Here is a 12,255-nt window from a genome sequence, read left to right as displayed (position 1 = left end):
GCCCGCCGCCCCGCGCTCGCCTCCTGCCGCCTCGGGTTACGCGGCGGCCGTCAGCGCGCACCTCATCAATAAGGGCTGACAGGCCGCCGGCTCCGCGGCCATCCATCACGCCGCCGGCGCGGGCCTGGCGCGGGGCACCCCGCGCGGGAGCCGGCCGCCCCCTCCGCGGAGCGGGACCCTTGTTCCCCGGGGAGCCGGGCCGACTTCAGGGAAGCCCGGAACGTACCCGCGTGGCTCGGAGGCAGCATTTTTCTATCAATCAACAAATATTTGACTTTATTCCACCTCTTAATCCTAGTGTCTTTTAAGCGTGTGTTCACTGGTTTTTAAAGAGCTGTGAGGGAGCTTAGATGTGATCTTACACAACCCGTACGTTTCGCAGATGAGGAAACTGAGCGACAGAGTGGGGGGCTGGGCATGCCTGAGGTCACACAGCTGGGTGGTGATGGAAACTGGGTGCCCACATCGCTCACCTCCGACTCCCAGCCCTTGCGCTGGGCCACACTGGCACTCTGCGGCACCCATGACTGATATGCGTGTTTGGCATCAAATGTGTGAAATGGGCGAAGCCGTGCATGTTGTAGGTTCTGGGTGTGCCTGTCAATGCGTGAACTTTGCAAGGTCCACACAATTCCCGCTCCCAAATCAGGCCACCGCCTCCGTGGATGTTTGAGTGTGCACTGAGATCCCGACAAAGGGCAGTAAATGAGGCAAAAGTATGGGGGGCAGGGACACCTACACATAAAAATAATACAGTTCTTTGAATTCATTTCCTTCCTCCTCCCACCTACCCTTTTCCCCCAGGGAGTTAACACTGTGCCTCTTCATGCACTTATCTGTAGCCGCACTTTCTCCTGTTGCCTGTTTGCAGGACTCTCCTCACCCATCTGAACAGTTTGAAGGTAGAGACTTGTGTTCATCTCTAGAGCTCCAAAGTTTCATGGTGCCTGGCACCTAGTAAGCGTTCAATAAATGTTTGCTATACGAATTGCAGCGCTTGCAAGGGAATTCAAGTGATTCAAGTTCAGAGGACATTGAGGCTGAAAGAACTCTCAGATCTTGGTGTCCAATCTCATTTCATAAGAGGGAGACAGTGGCCCACAATGCTGCCCCTGATTGGCCTCCCAGGGGGTCAGTTAGATCCCAGGTTAGATCCATCGTGGCCCCCAGGATTCCCTTCCTTTTTTTTCGCAGGATGTTGCCTGCCACCTTGCTCTCCTAGTTGTGGATTCCTGCATCCTCTTCACTTCTTTCGTTTCTTTCCCACCTTTTGGTTCTTCCACTCCTTAATTAGCAACCTCTCCAAGGATGGGGATGAGAGGAACAGGAAAATCGACAAAGCCAAACTGTTTGCTTTGTTTCTAGCGGGAAAGGCAATATTTTGTGGGGTTTTGTTAGTGTTGGTATTATTGTTGTTTTAATTCAAGTGAAAAGGATGAGATTAAAGCCAGTGACCAATGGGTGTGTGTTAACCTTAACATTCATTTTTCCTCCATTACCAGGGTGCTTTGACTGGAGTTAAAAACAATGATATTATCAACAACTCCGGGAAGGGGTAGAAACACACACACACCACTTTTATGGAGAAGGAAAGGTAGCAAAGCCGTCCTATGGCCCAGGAAGTCAGCGGCTTTCAGGCTCCCCTGAGATGTCCACCAGACTATGATTTCTGTAAATACAGATGCAAAGTGTAGCTTTATCTGGCACAGGGCACACTTTCTTCCAGTTCCCATCTGCCCACATGGTAGCCCATCCATGGGCACATCATGAACACAGCTGAGTGTAATGAAAACTGATGTAAGAATCAGAGTCAAAACAACTTATCCTGCAGAACTGTTGTGAGGGTTGAAAATGATCAGGTACAGGAAAGGCCATGTTTCACCAAAGGCTTTTCCCCTTTGCCCATTTGGAAATACAGTCCTGCTCTCAGGGGCAAACTCCTTCCTTCAAGGCCAGGCCTCGGCTTAGTCTTGCCTCACAGGATTGGCTAGACAAAGCTCAGACCCCCTGACTGACTGGGTTCTGGCCGACCAGGTCTCTGGCCTCTCCATTCTCCACCAGCAGGTTGCCTGGGGAGTGGCAGTGTTGTTGGAAGTGACTTGGCAATTTTCTAGCTTCTGCTACCTGGCTCCAGGACTCTCAGGATGAGACAACAGAATAACCCTTGCTCAGATGTCACCCTCCCTGCAGCTCACCGTGAAACATGAGTGCATATGTGTCAAACATGTGCACAATGGGCACTGGAGCTGTGTCCAGGGTAGACGGCTGTGGCATTTCCTACGGACCATGCAGAAGGATGAGCAGGAGAGAGGACCAACCATGGAAACCAGATCCTTTTAAAAGAGATGCAGGGCTTTCCTTCATATATAAATCACTCTTCTGAAGTGTTTTAGGTGGGAGTCAAACATGTACCAGGAAGTGGAATTTCACTAAAAACTGGGGACGTGTGTAGAGAGAACAGGGGCTGAAGAATCTCATCTTACCCCAGCAATACTCTTTTTCCCCTGCTTTTTAAAAAGTCTGATTTATTGAGGTGAAATTTACATACAATAAATTCACCCTTTTTAGTGTACGGTTCTATGAGTTTTCACAAACACACAAATGGGGTACCCAGCACCACAATGAAGCGACAGAACAGTTCCAACACTCCCCCACGTGTCCTCCTCCCCCTTTGCAGTTACCTCTCTCCCAAACCCCTGCCCCTGGCAACCGCTGATCTGTTTTCTGTCCCTGGGGTTTTGCTTTTGTAAGAATGTCATATGAATGGATTCATTTAGTCTTTGGAGTCTGGCCTCCTTCATGCAGCCCTGGTGCGTTGGAGATTCATTCATGTTGTGGGGTGTGTTTGCAGTTCATTCTTTTTTGTTGCTGAGTAGTATTCTGCTGTACGGATGTAGCTCTGTTCATCTGTTCTCTGGTTGAGGATCATTTGTGTGGTTTCCAGTTTGGAGTGATTATGAATAAAACTGTAGGTTTTGGAAGATACCAGCAATTCTCTTTCATAGATTAAAACACAACTTACATTTAGTTTTTCTTATCCTGAGGCATATATCAAATAATATATCTGCTGAGCAGCCTTGTTCAAAGAGTTTGGGGTGAGGATGTCACTGTTCCTGACAAAATATGGAGAGGGGTGTGTGTGTGGAGAGAGAGAGAGAGAGGATGAAAACTCAGGGCTTTCAAAGTGGAGTAAAGACAAATTTCTCACAGAGACTGCGAAATTGATCACTGTTTACTGCTGAGGCTGTGTCTTATACCATATGCTCTGAGCCCTCCGCCTCATCCCTACCCTACCCCCGACCAGTGGCATGTGGGCTACTGGAACTGGGCATCTCCAGAGACTTGGGGTGGGGGGATTCTTCCCCTCACAGGGAAAGGACCCAGCCCCTGTGAGGAGGTGGTATGAGATGGGGGAGGGAGGATGGGATAAAGTTAGCAGAGACTCCTGGGGTGAGCTCTGCACCTCCATAATTGAAATCCTGCCAGCTCCCCTTTATCTAGGTGCTGATTATTCCATTTCACTGAGACCCTTTGCTTCTAGGTTTTTCTCCCTTTAGTTCCTTGCCCTTTGTCAATTTGCTGTTTATTAGCACCTCTGCTGAAAAGCGCCTGGGGCTGCGGAAGAAAGCAAACCAGCTAACCGTAAAAGTAGAGCACGCTTGTCTTTCAATCAAACACACAGATACACGGTGAATGCGGGGGAAAGTTGAAACCAGCCACAAGAAATGGATTGCCAAGGATCTTCCAGTCTTCTTCACTCAGGTGGGAATACAGTAAATAGCTTTTTGACAGAAATAGGTAGGTCTAGCTACTGGAAGCTCCATGCCTCCCCTTTCCTCCTGCTGTTGCCAGAAACGTTATTCCCAAACAATTAATAAATACCTCCGGGCAACAATGGGTGTTAGAGAGAGAGCAGCTCGCTCTCTGTGGGCACCTGCTGCACCTGGGGTGTTGGCGTGTGAAGCGACGTTCGTGTCCATCACAGGGAAGCCCAGGTCCGTCGGGAGTGGATCTTCACGAGCGTGAAGGATCGCAAGGCCTCCAGCGCCGGCACCCCCGCCCCCCGCCCCCCGCCCCCCGCCCCCGCCAGCCGCTGTTTTCGCACTTGGGCTTCGCGCTTCCTTGACACTTTCCTGTCTCTCGCTCCGCCGCGCCAGGTCGCGGCGCCTGCCTGGGCGTCTTCTCCAACTCCGGGTCACCTCGGGCTCTGTGGCCAGGGGAAGGGTGCCGGGCCAGCGGGGGAGGGGGCGGCCTGTGCGGAAACGGCCCGACCTGGCGCTGGGAACACCATGTCTCTGGTGGCCCCACAAGTCCCCCGATATGCGCGTTGGGGCATGGCGACTGGCAGCGCTCCAGCCGCTGGTGTCCCCATCACCACCACTGCCCTCCCCAGGAGCGGGGCAGGGGTCGGAGGGAGCCCTAGACTCCGGATTGACCTCGTCGCTGTCTGGTCCCCTCTCCCCCATCCAGTCCCGGCCCTTTCGTTCCCATTTCTCTCCCTTGCTTTCTCCTCTCTCTAGGGGTCTCGATCTGTATTTCTGTCGCCAGGTCTCTTGACTCCTGTGTCGCCCTCTTTCTCTGGGTCTGTTTCTCTTTCCTGTCTTCACTCCTCTCTCGTTTCCTCTCTGCTCTCTCTGCCTGTCCATTCCCTGCTCTGTTTTTTCCATAATACTTCACCATGTAACACTCCCTATATTTGACTTATTTATTGCACATCTTCTTCTTATAGAAAGTAAGCTCCCAGAGACAGAATTTTTCAGTATTTTGTTTCATGCTGAGTCCCAGCACCCCGAAATATCCTCGCACAGAGAAGGTGCTCATTAAATGTGGAATGAATAAGTGAATGAAAGAATGAATGAATCTCATGAATCTCGTCCCTCTCCGGCTTCCTCAGGCCCTCTCACTCACCATTGCCCGTCTTTTCTCTGTCCTCTGTATCTCACCTGTTTCTCTTGTTACTGTCTCTCTCCATCCCCTCTCATTTCTTCTCCATCCTAGTGTCTGACTGTGTCCCTCCGTCTTTCCAGGATTTATGGATATGGGCCTTGCATGCCATGGGAGATGGGCACCTGGGTCCTTTGTCAGGAGGAGGCCAGTCGCTGTAGCCTCAGCGCCTAACTGAGTTCCCTACCTGAACTCCACTCCCCAAATCCTGACAATGCACCCAGAAATCCCTTCTTCCTGCAGACCCCAGGGACTCTGAGGGTCCCTTAGGGGCAGATTAGATTTGGGCAGGAGCTTTGTCGGCTCCCTGGTGACCCAGACTGCGCCACTCTCTGTGTCTGACTTGCATCCTATTGTGAGAAATGGTGGCGACTTTGGACACTGACTGTGTGCCAGTGTTCCATTCTCCAACTCCCAGCAACTCTGAGAGATGCTGTTAGCAATCCCTCTTGTAATTTTAGTCATTCAACAAACACTAATTGGGCATCTACCATGTGCCAGCTGTGGTCCCTACCCTCCTAGAGCTTACCCTCTGGGGTGTGTGTGGGGAGGGGGCGTGTGTAACCAACCACAGACAAATGGACTTATAACTCCGGGAACATAAAGCCCATGAATAAAGCAAATTAATATTTTATATATCCCCCAAATATTTATCATTCTCTTGCTCTGCTCTGGGTACCGCCAGGGCTGCAACTTTAAAAGTCCCTGACAGGGGAGGAGGGAGAGAGGACCCACAACTGAAAGAGTTGGGGCCCACCCAGAGGTGACAGCTTCAAGAGAAGCGTCCTGGGGCACAGTTCAGAGTCTGCAGGCCCGGAGCCGGTGTCGCACAGTCTGGGCAGTGGGTGCTGGAAGCTCCCGCTTGCTGCTATTTTCTTGAGGTCCTTGGATGAGGAAGGGGACAGGGATCCAGGCTAGGACGGGGAAGAGGGGCAGCACAGCGGCGTCAGGGTGGCCGCAGCAGCCGGCGCTGGGCGCTCGCCGACCCGCTGGCGGCAGTGCCCGGACTTGCGGGCGCCGGGCCGGGTTTCAGTTCTGGCTCGGCCTCCCCGGGACCTGTGGAGCGCCCTCCCGGTTCTGCAAGCTTCTGGCATCCTTCCCGAACTTAATGAAAGTGTGCAGACTCCTTTTCACTTTTCTTTCCTTTCCCACGGGCTCTTACAGGATGGGACGCGAACTGTTTTATTTTAAATTGATTTTAATTTTTAAATGTCAGGCGTACTCATTAAAGGGAATTTAGAAATATCTGAAAAGCAAAACGAGAGTTTAAAAAAGTGTTTCATTATAGAAACTCGATATTAAATAGAATGGAAAAAAGAACTAAGTCTCAGGAATCTAGATACGAGACCTGTTGCCGAGCGCAACACCGAGCGTCTTCACCTCTCTGGGTCTCCGGTGCTCCCCTTTGTATGAGGGCGGTAACGTCTTCTCTCCCTCCCTCGAGAGCGGCGATGTTGTTGTTTCCTCGAGAAAAAATGGAATTCGAGGGTGTTCTGTAATCTGGAAATGACCATAAAATATGAGGGAGTCTGCCAAAAACTGTGGTGCCTGGGGCCGGAAGCACCAGCGAGAGCTTGCAGAGGTCTGTGAGCGAGAGAGTGGTTTTGCTTTGCAACACCGAGCAGTTTTTAAAAGCAATTCAATCAAAAAGCGTTGCTGCCTTCTCTCCGAAGACGTGCCAGCAGGAGGCTGGTGACTGCTTCCTGGGGTCCAGCGCTCGGTTCCCAGTGGGAGGGGCAGGGGTCTCTATGCCCCCCCCCCCCGCCCCCATAAAGAATTCTCAGTGTCCAAGGTACCAGCATCAAGGAGGGGAAGATGGTTTACTTAGCCTTGCAGCTGAATTCGTTCTCCGTTTTTCCATCAGCAGGACCTGCCCTGCTCCACCCTGTTTCTCCGAGCTCCATCCGCGGGGGTCTGCGCAGGGGCAGTGCGGGCCACGAGAGCGAGGACCGAGTGTCGCAGAGGGAGGAGGAATCGTGCCCCAGGCCCAGCGCGGGAGGGAATTCGAGGGCTGTGTGCGCCAGGAGCCGGCTTACGTTCGGCGCGGGTCACTTTGCATGTCTATTCTGGAGCCCTTGAGCGCGAGTCCGCAGAGAAGCGTCTACAGCGCTGAGGAATTCGTTACACAGGACCAGGGGAGACTTCTGTAGTCCCTTGTCTGGTTCTCTCTCTCTGGGGGCTTCTTGTTCTCGATTATAAGACTTTGGGGGTCCCGTGTTTTTTCAGAGGTCGTTGGTTTGGGGGCATAGCCGGCGGCCGCGGAGGCTGATTTCCACAGCGTGTCCAGCCGCTCATCAGCTGGAAATTGAGGTCGTGGCGCCCGGCATTGCGCTGCGCTTAAAGCCACCCGCTCGGGTCCCGCTAGGAAATCAGGGGAACCCCGCGCAGGGAGACCCTCGCTAGTGTCACTGTGAGCTACATCGTCCACTGTTTATTAACTATTTTTTCGGGGAACTAGAGTTCGCTTTCCTCTGTGCATCACGTCCAGCCTACAACTGCGTCTCTATTAGGGTACGGACCGGCTCAAGTCCCAGAGGCCCTAATGGAGCAAGGAAATGCAACTTATTCTTGTATCCTGGAGAGATTTTTTTTTTTAACGTACAGTACATCTAAATAATTCCTACTTGTCTAAAACCTCACGACTTGACTCTTCATTAGACCCAGGCCCTTAGTAAAAAGAGGTCAAAGACTTTCACAGTATTAAATTTTCCCTGTAGACGATGGGAAAGAAAAGCGGAAAAAGGACGTGAGTGGGGTTGGGCTACCATCCCAGGCCAGCCCAGGGACATCTTAAAAATAGCCAAGAGTCCGAACCTCAAAGCACCCCCCACCCCTTCCCAGAGGCCTCCTGAGCGAGGGAGAAGCCTGGGAACCAAGCGGCAGCCGATAAACCTCCTCCAGCCGGCGGGCCAGCGAGGCCTTGAAATGCCCCCGGCTCCTGGCAACGCAGGCGGCCCAGGCGGCTCCTGTCTTGCCCAAGGGAGGGAGGGGGCGAGCGAAGGAAGGAGGGAACGAGGGAAAATGAAATACCCCAAAAGAGCAGGATGCTCGCCAACCACCCTCTGGACCGTCCTTGAGCTGAGCCCTTTGGGGAGAAAGTTGGGGCCCTGGGCCCAGTGAAAAAAGCCACAGGAACAGACAAATTTCTCGGTCCCAGGCGCCTTTCTAGAAGCAACGAATCTATCACGGGCTCCCAGGCTTCAGCCCACCAAGAGAGCACCAGCGAAGGGCGTGGGTAGAGGGGGTCTGTCAGGGGCCTGGCCAGGAGCGGCCTGCCTGTGAATCCGGGGTTCCTCGCAAGCAACCGCTTAGAAAAAGCTGGCTTTTCCATCAAAGGTCTCAGAACAGCCACAGAGAGCAGGGCCTGTTATTGCCCCCACCACTGTACGGAAGAGGAGACCGAAGTTCCAGGAGGCTGGCGGAGGGAGGGGGGTGGAGTGGGGCGAGGCTCGCCGTAGGGCGCCCAGCTAATGCGAACCTTAGCACACACGCGCTGGCACCCGTGGCCCACCCCGCACTGCTGAGAGAAGCCCGCGAGGGAGCGGCCTGTCCTTGACTTTGGTAAGGACGCTCAGATGGCCTCTCCACCAGAGGCTAAGCCCCAAGCCCCTGGCTTGTTGCTAAGAAAATCCACTGCCCAGTCACCAGGCTCAGCCCTTTTCGCTCTCTGAGTGTCGCGCGCGAGAGGCAGCTATGAGACCTCGGGCATCGCTTGAGCCACAACTCGCTATGGAGAAGAGAGAGGCCGGGGCAGCTTCCGGCTCGTCCAAGTCCAGACTTTCAACTCTCCAAAAGGTCCTGGTAGGCCCCTGACGCAGGCTTTTGGCTTCATGCCTCTCTCACTGCACCCCAACGGGGATGAGGACCCGTTTCAAACAGCACAGAGGTGGCGTACCCGTCTCCTCGGCTGCGTCTGAAAGTGCACCGGTCGGAGCGGCCTCGCTAAACCGCGTTTCCCCAGCTCCAGCCTCCAGAATCCCCAGGACCCACTCCGTCTTAAGTTCCCAGCCCTGCGACCTGCAGCGCCAAATTCTGCAGAGGCGCTGGCGAGGAGTTGGGGGAAGCTGGAGAAGGGACCCTAAGCAAGCCGCCCTCAGCTTCCGTGGCGCAAAGGGGCCCCGGCGAGCAGCAGCCTGGAAGGCGGCGTGGGTGCGCTCAGCCGGGCGCAGACCTTCCGCCGCTCGGCGGGGCGCCTCAGTCTTCTCTCCTCTGCGGGGCCCCTCTGCACCTCCGCACCTTTAGCTCGGGAAAGAGAATTCCCGGCGCAGCCGCTCTCAGTCCTTCCTCTGGGATTTTCCTGAGAATCCCCACGAGTTGGCCGCGATCCCTTTGGGGGGTTTCCTTCCAATCAGCCCTGAGTCCTAGCCTCATCCTCAGCGCCCGGGTTGCCCTCGCGCAGGCCGAGAATCCACAACAGATTACCAACTGCGGAAGCAGGTGTTGCCCTTCCTTTGGAGGAGCACAGGTTTCGGACAGGGTGGTATCCCGGCCCCTTCTCGACCCTTCTAATCTGGTATGAGAAACCTGCGCTAGGGAGAGAGCAGCCTTAGAGGAAAAAAAGTTTAACCGAAAGAGTGAGAGCCACCGGCCGGCTGTTATCTGGAGCTGAAGGCTGCGGTAATCGATGGGTTATTTTTACGCGGTAATAGGGCCCTGTGATTGCTCTATTAACCTTTAGACCTGTCTGAGGGACTCTCCGGCTCGCAGCCCCGCTGAGCTGGGGCCTCTAGCCACTGACGCCGAGTCCAAACCCAGGCCTGCCACCCTCCCCGCCCCCTCTTTAGGGAGGGGGCTGAGGCCGCAGGAAGAGCCTTCTCGGCCGGTGGGGAAGCTCCGCGGGACTGCCGAGCTCCCCAAGCCCCAGCCACGACCCTTGGATTGGTGGAGCGGCTCTGCAGGCTGCACAGAAAACGGAAAGATCTGAAGGGAGGAGGCCGCAGGAGATGGAAAGCTCCGCCAGGAAGGGGTGCACGTTTTGCATAAACACGTAAAATTGAGGGCTGGAGCCGGCGCCTTGCGGACTCCCGGGGTTGCTGGGAAGACGAAAGGAAGGCTTCGGTCTCTGCGTTCAGATTTGAGGGAGGCAGTCCCAGTGGTGTCTTCCACCTACCCGGAGTCTGCGGCTAGGAGGTTCCCCACTAGCCGCTACCGCCCAAAGACCTGCAGCCAGCAGGCACCCCTGGTGACCCAGTGCCCCAAACTCGATCAGGGGTCTCGCCCAAGAGGTCACCTTCCCCTGTTAGGCCCGCCCCTCTCCCACCGAGTCCGGGGTCTCAGCAGGACCCGGAACACCAGGAGGCGGGGGCAGGAGGAAGGAGGTGGGAGGTGGGAGAGAGGGGCCTCATTAAAAAGCAGACCCTGGGCAAAATTGCAAACCGAATCGACCTCAGGCACGGCGGTGGGTGAGGCCCGGCGCGAGGGCGATAGCACTTTTGGCGTTTTCCGAGGCGATTCCTGCGCTTGGACTTTGCCTGCTGGGGGAGTTTTTCGAACAGCCCCGCAGCCCAGCGCCCAGCGGAGGTGCAGCAGCTGCGGCGCACCCCCGCCCCCCGCCCTTGCACGTGACTCCCACCGGCCAGTCAGCGCCGGCGAGCAAGAGCACAGGGACGAAGGGACCCGCGCTGCGAGCTGGGGGACTTGGAGGCGGCCGGCACAGTGGCCGCGAGAGGCTCTGCCGCCGCCGAAGCTCCCGGGGCGCCCAGGGGAGCGCGCGCCGGCCCTCCAGGAAGCTCCAGCCCCGGCAGGTACGGCTTTTTTTCTCTCCTTTCCTTGCTTTTTCCCGCCACCCGCGAAACCCAGAGCTCCTCCGTGCTTGTTTGCTTGGGAGTAGAATGGTAACCGGTAGGTGGAATGGAGACCTTGGTCACTCCCCCCTCCCCAAAATTGGCCAAAGCTGGCTCTACTTTTAACTTTAGCTTAGCACCTTCTTTAAATCAAAGTGAGATTTGGGGGGGAAGCAGAGAGGGATATTCGAAGTGCTTTTGGCTTCTGAATTTTGCGTGAACTTGAACGTTTTTAATACCCTCTTATCCCCGTGTGCAGATTCTCCAGCCCTTGTTTGCACTTCGCAAGCCAGGGCCTGGGTGGTGGTGATGGCCGTGCGAAATCGCCCTGGCCAACTGACCCGGGACAGGCCGCACAGCAGCTCGAGCACTGAGCGGCTCAGACGGGGGAATGTCTCCCGTCGGCGACTCCGGGGACGCAGAGTGGCGGTGGGAGGCAGCGCAATTGGGCCTCGGGCCCCAGGGAGGCGCTCCGAAGTCGGGAACGGCTGCTGAGCGCCCGGACTTTTTATGCCCTTCTGGCCAGCCTCCTCGCCTTCCTGACTGGGATCCAGGGAGCTAAACGCCCCTCACGGAGGTGCACCCGCCCTCGCTGCTTCTGGGGGAAAGTAGCTAGGGGCCGGAACCACGGCGGAGAGCAGTGACGTGCCGCCACGGGCCACGGTTAGCTGCCCGGGTCCACGATGTTATGGCGCTTGGCTTTGGGCTGGGGGATCACCCAGGGGAGAGGAGGATGCCCAGGTGGTGAACTGCCACCAGGTTGAGGGAATGAGGGGTTTTTCGGTTGGGGGAGGAGGGTGGTGAGGGACCCGTGGCCGGTGGGAGTTGGGGCAGCGCGGCTGGGGCTGCCAGGAAGGTTGGGGAAGCATTTCCTGTGTTTCTCTGAAAAGGAACGGGCAGTCAAGAGCAGGTTTCAGGCTTCTAAAGAGAGAAAGGTTTCACTGAGGTGACCGGGTGATGTCTCCCACACTTCTGAGTCTCCTGGTCCCCGGCAGCGGCCAGCTCCATTGTCACCGGCTAGCGTATGATAGGTTTCTGCGCAGCAGGCCGAGAGCGGAGGCGCGAGCTGAGCCCAAGGGCCGGAGTGACCTGTAAATGGCCTCGAACGTTAGGGTGCTCTCGGTCCTCCGCTCTCAGAAAAAAGATCGGAAACAGGCTGTGGGCTAAATCACGAAGGGAGAAAGCATTTCCTGTCTGGCCTGTGAATTTAGGGTGAACTGGGATGAGTGATCAAGAGGCCAGGCAAAACGGGGGTGCAGGCCTGGGCCCCCTGGCGAGGCCACACCTCTTGGGCCATTCTTGCTGCCCGCGGACGCCTGCACCGAGGCTCGATTACAGAAACAAGCAAGAGTCACTTTAAGAGAATAGTTAATTTCTTGTCTTCCCAGAATGGTGCAGAGGGGTATTTTCTCCACCTTCTATTGTTCAGTAATCCAACTCTGAGGTAATGTATCAGCCATTTAAAAGGCAGAGAATGTAATAAAGACAAATGTTTGGTTTATGGCATTGTTAGAGTTTTACATTTTAA

General features: G+C 55.3%; 1 protein-coding gene across 6 annotated transcripts in view; it reads left to right on the top strand.

Moving 5' to 3' along the window:
* The window catches only part of GATA4 (GATA binding protein 4), a 77,696-nt gene that overhangs the window by 15,309 nt on the left and 50,132 nt on the right, over positions 1–12,255 (top strand). For 2 of the 6 annotated variants that reach the window (XM_046655691.1, XM_046655693.1), the window contains exon 1: positions 10,319–10,688. The exons of 3 other annotated variants lie outside the window; for them this stretch is intronic. The gene's annotated coding sequence lies outside the window, so the exon portion shown is untranslated. Of the gene's footprint in view, positions 1–10,318; positions 10,689–12,255 lie in introns of those variants that run through there. One more of the 6 variants, XM_046655697.1, reaches the window with a different exon arrangement.

The sequence above is a fragment of the Equus quagga genome, chromosome 3 (assembly GCF_021613505.1).
Source record: "Equus quagga isolate Etosha38 chromosome 3, UCLA_HA_Equagga_1.0, whole genome shotgun sequence".
Lineage (NCBI taxonomy): Eukaryota > Metazoa > Chordata > Mammalia > Perissodactyla > Equidae > Equus > Equus quagga.
The sequence above is the reverse complement of the archived record's forward strand: the minus strand, read 5'-3'. Positions and strand labels throughout refer to the sequence as shown.